Source organism: Neovison vison, chromosome 2 (genome assembly GCF_020171115.1).
Source record: "Neovison vison isolate M4711 chromosome 2, ASM_NN_V1, whole genome shotgun sequence".
NCBI classification, from domain to species: Eukaryota; Metazoa; Chordata; class Mammalia; order Carnivora; family Mustelidae; genus Neogale; species Neogale vison.
In genome coordinates this window covers 232248889-232255261 of record NC_058092.1, presented here as the reverse complement: position 1 = coordinate 232255261, position 6373 = coordinate 232248889, and the positions used below count along the sequence as shown (strand labels likewise).

General features: G+C 53.8%; 1 long non-coding RNA gene across 1 annotated transcript; it reads right to left on the bottom strand.

Moving 5' to 3' along the window:
* Positions 1–3032: 3032 nt before the first annotated feature.
* Positions 3033–5183, bottom strand: LOC122899043. The gene is made up of 2 exons (XR_006383093.1): positions 5110–5183; positions 3033–3956 (listed from the first exon to the last, which is right to left on the bottom strand). It is a non-coding gene; the product is annotated as an uncharacterized LOC122899043 (long non-coding RNA).
* Positions 5184–6373: the final 1190 nt, after the last annotated feature.

Below are 6373 nucleotides of genomic sequence, written 5' to 3'. Positions count from 1 at the left end.
GGGAAGCATAAAAAAGCATCGAGCGTGATGGTCAGGAGCCGGGGTCCGAATCTCGCAGCACCCAGGCTGCCCTGCCCTCCGGGCCTGGAAGCCCAGTCGGGAACCCAGAGCTGCAGCGCCCCGTGGCCCGAGACGCTTTCTCTTCTCTGCGCTCCTGGGCCTCGCCTGTCTTCAGGGAGGACCGGCACCTGCTCTCCCAGAAGCCAAGTCGGCCACGAGAACGAGCACACAAAGGATAAACACATGAATCAAACTATCCCGCGAATACTTTCCCTCTCTCTCTCTCAATACATCCCTGACTGTTGGGGTCCTGCAATGGTTAAATACCGTGGCTGGCTTCTCAGAGGCCCCGCCGCACTGCCGGGGTACAGAGCCTACCCATCTCTCTCCGAGTTCTCCGTCTTGCTGTGCACGGAGGCCCTTTCCCATCCACTCAGGATGATTTTCCTCTGCAAAGACTGCTTCATCTCTTTCCACCGCCATGGCTTAGAGCAGCCCCGGTTCTTTATGTCCCATGTTGGGTTTAATGCCGGAGCACCACGGATTTCTCAGGGTATTAACTTTACAGCCCCGGCCCCCTAGAACTGAGCCAAATGGGCAGGCCTTGTCTCCGTTTTATGGAAGCCCAGCCACTGTACAAGAAAAACCGGCTATTTAAAAGATAGTTAAACATCGCATAAATTATCCACATCTTTGCAACTATAGGCCTTCCAAGAACGCACCACTGGGCGTCCGCGCCGACCCGGAGACCACCGGTGACAGGGCAGGGCCAGCCCGCCCCCTCCTCGGCCCGTGCTTCCCTCAGCACAGCGAGCTCTTCTAAAAACATTTTCCTGTCAAATCATGTGTGTTATATGTCCAGCAAGTGACACGGTGACAATCAAGCATTTGTGCATTATATATTGGCTAGGGACAGCTAATGCCTCCAATGATTTTACAATTTCGAATTTAATAGGACATCCTTCTTTTGAACCCCTTAAACACTTAACACAGGCAACACACACACACACACACACACACACACACACACACACAATAATTTTAAAGATGACTAACCTCTCTAACCTGAGATTATGTGTTACATCTCCCTGAACTTGACTATACCTGAAGCAGCGTTAACATGATAGTATTTGGGAGCAGGAGAGAGCGTTACCTGTCACGTCTGCACCAGGTGTGCAAGTAGCTGGCGAGCGGTCTGAAGGATGGGATGGGAGGAAGTCCCCAAACAAACAGACCAGGGTCAAGTTCGGGGATAGGGCATCATCCATTCGTCCAATGAATGGTTTATTAGTACCTGGTTGGTGCCAGGTTCTGTGAGGTGCACAGCTGTAGACAAAATGACGTCCCCAGCCTTCCTTGAGTGCAGAGTCTCAAACACCTGCTGCTTACACATTGTCCAAGGAGTTTGTTAAAGTGCGGATCTTCTGGGCTTTGTCCCCACAGAGTCTGGGGTGGTAGATCCTGGGGGGCCCAGAACTCTGCATTTCAAAAAAGTAGCCCCTGCGATTCTAATGCAGACCAAGTTAATAAGACCATCTTCGTGAGACGTCAGACTGGTGGGAAATGGCAGGGATGTCAGGGTCTGAGGATTTAAGAAGCTGCTGTATGTAAAGGGTAGAACACAGCTTGTGTTTCCATGTCACCACCACCCAAACCAAACGAACTGGGGAGGAGACCGTGCAGCCAGGACCAGTGGCAGGTAAAACAGAGTCTGTGCTTTCCACCGAAACTCGGGAAATCACGGACCCTGCTTGTGGCAGGAAGAGGTGCAGGCTCGCGGCCACAGGGGAATGTCCCATCCAGGGGAATGTCTAACAGCAGAGCTAAATGGAGGCCCAGGAAGAGACAAGAAGGGGATTAGGCAGCCCGGGAAGAGCCTCCCTCCTGAGGCCCGTAGGTCACTCAAACACTCAGCTTCACAGCTGCCAGGGGGCAGGGCGGTGAAAGCATCTGGGGGCCCACACTGTGACCCCCATGCTCCTGGATCAAACCACCGCTTTGGCCACACACCCCAACACCAGGTGGTACCACAGAAGAGAGCAATCTGACAGACAGCAAAGGGAAGTCACAGGCCAGTGTGTGAAGTTGCCACCATCATCCTTGGTGGCCCAGAAAGTGCTGGAATACTCTGGACACCATCTGAAGCTGCAGAGAACTAACCCACAGTGGGGCCAACAGGAAAACACTGACTCAGAAGAGGGGAGCAACTCCCCTTCCAGACAGAGGCCACATGACAGAGACAGAGGCACCAGGGGCAAAACCCTGACCTGGCACCCCGTGTGACCTTGGGTAAGTCAGTTCTCTTCTCTGACCTTCAGTTTCTTCATTTGTAAAACCAAGGGGGCTTAGCAAGGGGTCTTCGAGTTGTCTCTTAAGACTATAAAATTGTTCTTGCTTTTGAAGAATTAATAATTCCCCTGAATCTTGCTGGCCTGAAAGGTTTCTGCTCATCAAAGCTGTAATAATTAAGAAAGAAGACAGGAATAAAAACTCCTAGGAAATACAAAAATAAGATGGAAATTGAAGTTGGCCTCCGTCCCTTCAGGAGCCCTAAATAGGAGCTGAGGTGAACTCGGCTCTACAGCCCCTAGCCCGCCCCACAAGGAGGGTCCCATGCAGGTGGAGCCACAACAGGATGGTGTGTCCTCCTGCTCTGACCAATTCACTTTGGAGAAAGGAGCGCAGAGAGCGGTGAAGTTGCTCCTCCACTGATGCCCACTCAGTTGGCTTCTAGATGTCCCTGTGGACAGCGACCTCCTGAGACCAACCCTGGGCACCTGGAACCAGAGGGGGATGGAGACTGCGTGCGCCCCAGTGATTACCAGCTGGGCACTGGCACAGTGACTTGACCGGAGACGTGTCCTGTTCCAGTGCCACCGTCGCTGCCTTCCAGCCCACCCTGGAAGGAAGCCCGCCCTGGAAGGAAGCCCAGACCCCCGAGACTCACGTCCTTCACACTCCACAGGGATGCATGTGCTGGTTTTCCTGCCAAACCACGTGGAGCCTCTTAAAGAACTGGAAACACTCAAAACAACGTTTGCATATGCAGGTAATAAGGACTCAGGAGAGGAAAGGACTTGGTAAGATGTTACAGATACACCGGCATTGCTAACACGTCTGTCCAGGTAATGTAGATAGCAAAGTGACAGGCGCAAGGCCTGGCACACAGCGGGATCCACGAAGCAGAGGGGTGGGGGTTCTAGTTCCTAAAAATAGTCCTGCATGCTCTTACAGAGCACTATCCTTCCCCATTTCACCTCCCTTCAGCCTGGGTGGAACTTTGAGACTACCTCAAGGAATAGAATGTGCCAGAAGTAATCCTGCATGACTTCCAAGGCTAGGTCCTAAGAGGTGACGTGGCTTCTTTCAGGTTCTTCTGGGACGGGCAACTTGGGATCCCTGGGCTGCTATTAAGAAATGTGGTGACCCAGAAGTCACCATGCTGGAGAGATGGTGTGGAGGCACCATAAGAGACAGAGATAGCGATGGGGCTCCCGTTGCTCATCCTCCTGGGGACTGAGTCCTCCTGGCCTGGGCTCCATCTGGGGAGCCTCTACAGGACTCCAGTCCCCAGGCTTCGAGCAACCCAGCTTTTGTCAAGGAAAGCGGAGGAGAGATGAGCTCTGCCCTTGAGAAAAAAACAGTGCTGTTGTGGTTTTTCAGCTTGTGATGGTTTGTGATGCAGGCTTGGGTATCAGCAAGGGAGCCCTGCTGGGGTTGCCACTGTTCTGCGTGGAAGATGCAGGAAGGCCCTGAAGACTGGGCTTGGGGGAGGGGGAGAGGAACCTTACCAGGCAGATGTGTGGGAGAGACCAGATGACTGGAGACTGTTTCTTTCTGCTCTGGTGGGGATGGGTCCTCCTTAGAATAACCCAGGGCAGGTGTCTGGACAACAAGATGCAGAATATATCCAGAAAGCTAGCTAGAAGACTGGAGGAAGTTCTGAGACCTTCCCTCTAAGGAAGAGAGGAAGAAAGAAAAGGAGAGTATAAGCCCAGTGTAAGCCACTCATCACCCCTGTCCTGGAGCATAGGGTTCCATTCCAAACCCTCAGCCAAAGATCAGGAAACTAGAGCCGGTGGGCTAAATCCAGCTTCCCGCCTGTGTTTGTAAATACAGTTTTACTGCGCCACAACTGCGCCCCTTTGTTAGCATGTGGTCTGCGGCTCGCTTCGCTCTACAACGTCCGGGCTCAGTAGCTACAGCAGAGTCGTTGGCCCACAGAGCCTAAACTGTTTAGTACCTGACCCCCCAGAAAAAGGTTCCCCACCCCTGCCCTAAAGCTGTCAAATGTGGAAGCCCAGGACACGAGATGCCTTGCCCCGGCGCAGTCTCTGCTCCGAACGCCCCCTGCCCCCATTCGTTCATTCAGTCACGAGATGCTTCCGAGCGCCCGATCCGCCGCAGGATCCCGGCTCCAGCCCGGCTCCAGAGAAGCAGACAGACACAGTCCGTGTCCTCCAAGAGATCACAGGGTTGTGCAAGGGGCCGTCACCCCATCACAGGGTTATGGAATGGAAGGACACCAGCAAGCAGTCCTCCTCGGGAGCGGTGGCCAGGCAAGGCTTCTGGAGGACGGACGGTGGCCCGGGACCCCCAACGACAAGCAGCGGACGGCGAGCACGCAGGCGCACGTGAGTCTGCAAAGGGGACCAGGCATCAAAGGCGGAACCGGAAGGGGCGGGGCCACCCGGAGAGGCAGTTCCGCTCGCCGCGCGCGCAGATGGCAGCTCAGGGCCCGCGCAGATGGCAGCTCAGGGCCCGCGGTGGCAGGAGGAAGAGCGGAGAGTTTGGCCCGGGAGCTTCCGGCGGGCAAGGCGGAGGTGACAGATGACAAGAGCTGTAGCTTTGCCACCGCGAAGGGCCCTGGAAAGTAGAACTCGCTGCGTGGGGGGAGAGCAGGGCCTGACCCCACGGGTTGTGCCTACCTTCGCCAGGGCACAACAGTCTCCACGAGGATCCCTTCCCTGTGCCCGTCGGAGTGCGCCCACCCTGGGCCCCCCGATCCCAAGGGCAGGAGCTGCCCTGGTGGGCTGACCGCAGGCGGCGAGGGCCGTCCGCGCACTCATCGGGGGACTGCCAACCCCGTGTGCCCGGTGCCCTTCCTACCATAGCGGGGTTCGTCTCAGGCTGGCCGTGGAGCAGGAAACCCGAGTAGCCGCCGCACAGGGCACCGGCATGGGGGAGGGCCCGCCCCCGTGACGTGCGTCCTCTTCCCGCGAGCTGCAGGTGACGGGTGCCCTCCAAACCTCCCCCTGAAAAGGCAGCTAGGCACGTGTCCCAAGGAACAAGTGGGCCTTTGTCAGCGGGCCTGGCATCTGGGAGCGAGCTGGGAGCAGGCATTTCATTTTTGGCCGGAACACAGTAGACTTAAACTTGAGGGCAGCCCGGGTGGGGGGGATGGGGCGGACCCCTTTGTTTCCGTATAATGTGCTCTTTTAAAGTCGTGTTGTCCCTCCACTTTCCCTTCATTAGACGCAGCTAGCTTTACTCCTGTTTCTACAATATTGCTAAACACAGACGCATTTTATGAAAATAATCTAATTATAAATCTTGTTTCCCAGTCACAACTCTGCTTATGCAATTCTTATTATCACCATTGTCATTGTTGTTACTTTCTCTAAAAGACAAAGGGGGTGAGTCACTGCTATAAAGAACAAACTCTGAAATGGGAAACATTTCCACAGGGCAGTTGGAGGACACAGCCTTGGTGGCACTGACCTCAGGCCAGACTCAATTTGCCAGGCGAGCACCCCTGCCTGCCCAGAACCTTGTTTTTCCTGCCCTGAGAAGGCAAAGATGCTGGGGACGGATGAGCATTCAGCCTGGGTGCAAGCCCCAGCTCTGTCCTCACATCCTGGGCGACTTTGGGCAGCCAAAGTCCTCCAATCTTGGCTAACCTGTTTCTTCTTTTGCAAAACAGGAACTAGATGATCCTTCAGTCTTGCTATAAGCACTTTGAGCTTGTCTGCAAAATAAAACAACTTTAATTTAAAAGTGAAAGCCTATTAAAAACCTGCCACCATAATCCTCAGAGCTGAGAGGTAGGAAACTCATAAAAGCCCATCAGAGCCACAGCCCTGCCTTTCCACCCTCTTAAAACACAGTGCAGTTGGGTCAAAGATCTATAGATGGCAGCCTCTTGCTAACTAAAATCTGAGGAAATCTATAGATGGCAGCCTCTTGCTAACTAAAATCTGAGGAAAAGATGCTTCTGTTGATCTATACTTTCTCAGCAAATGCAATAGGGCCAGAAAGGAAACAGAAGCCAGCCAATTAGTCATTTATCTTCAGAAGTCAAATAAGTCTCTCCTAGACTAACATGGCCATTGGGAATATTTAATCTTGAAAATAAAAAGGGTGTTTCTAAAGT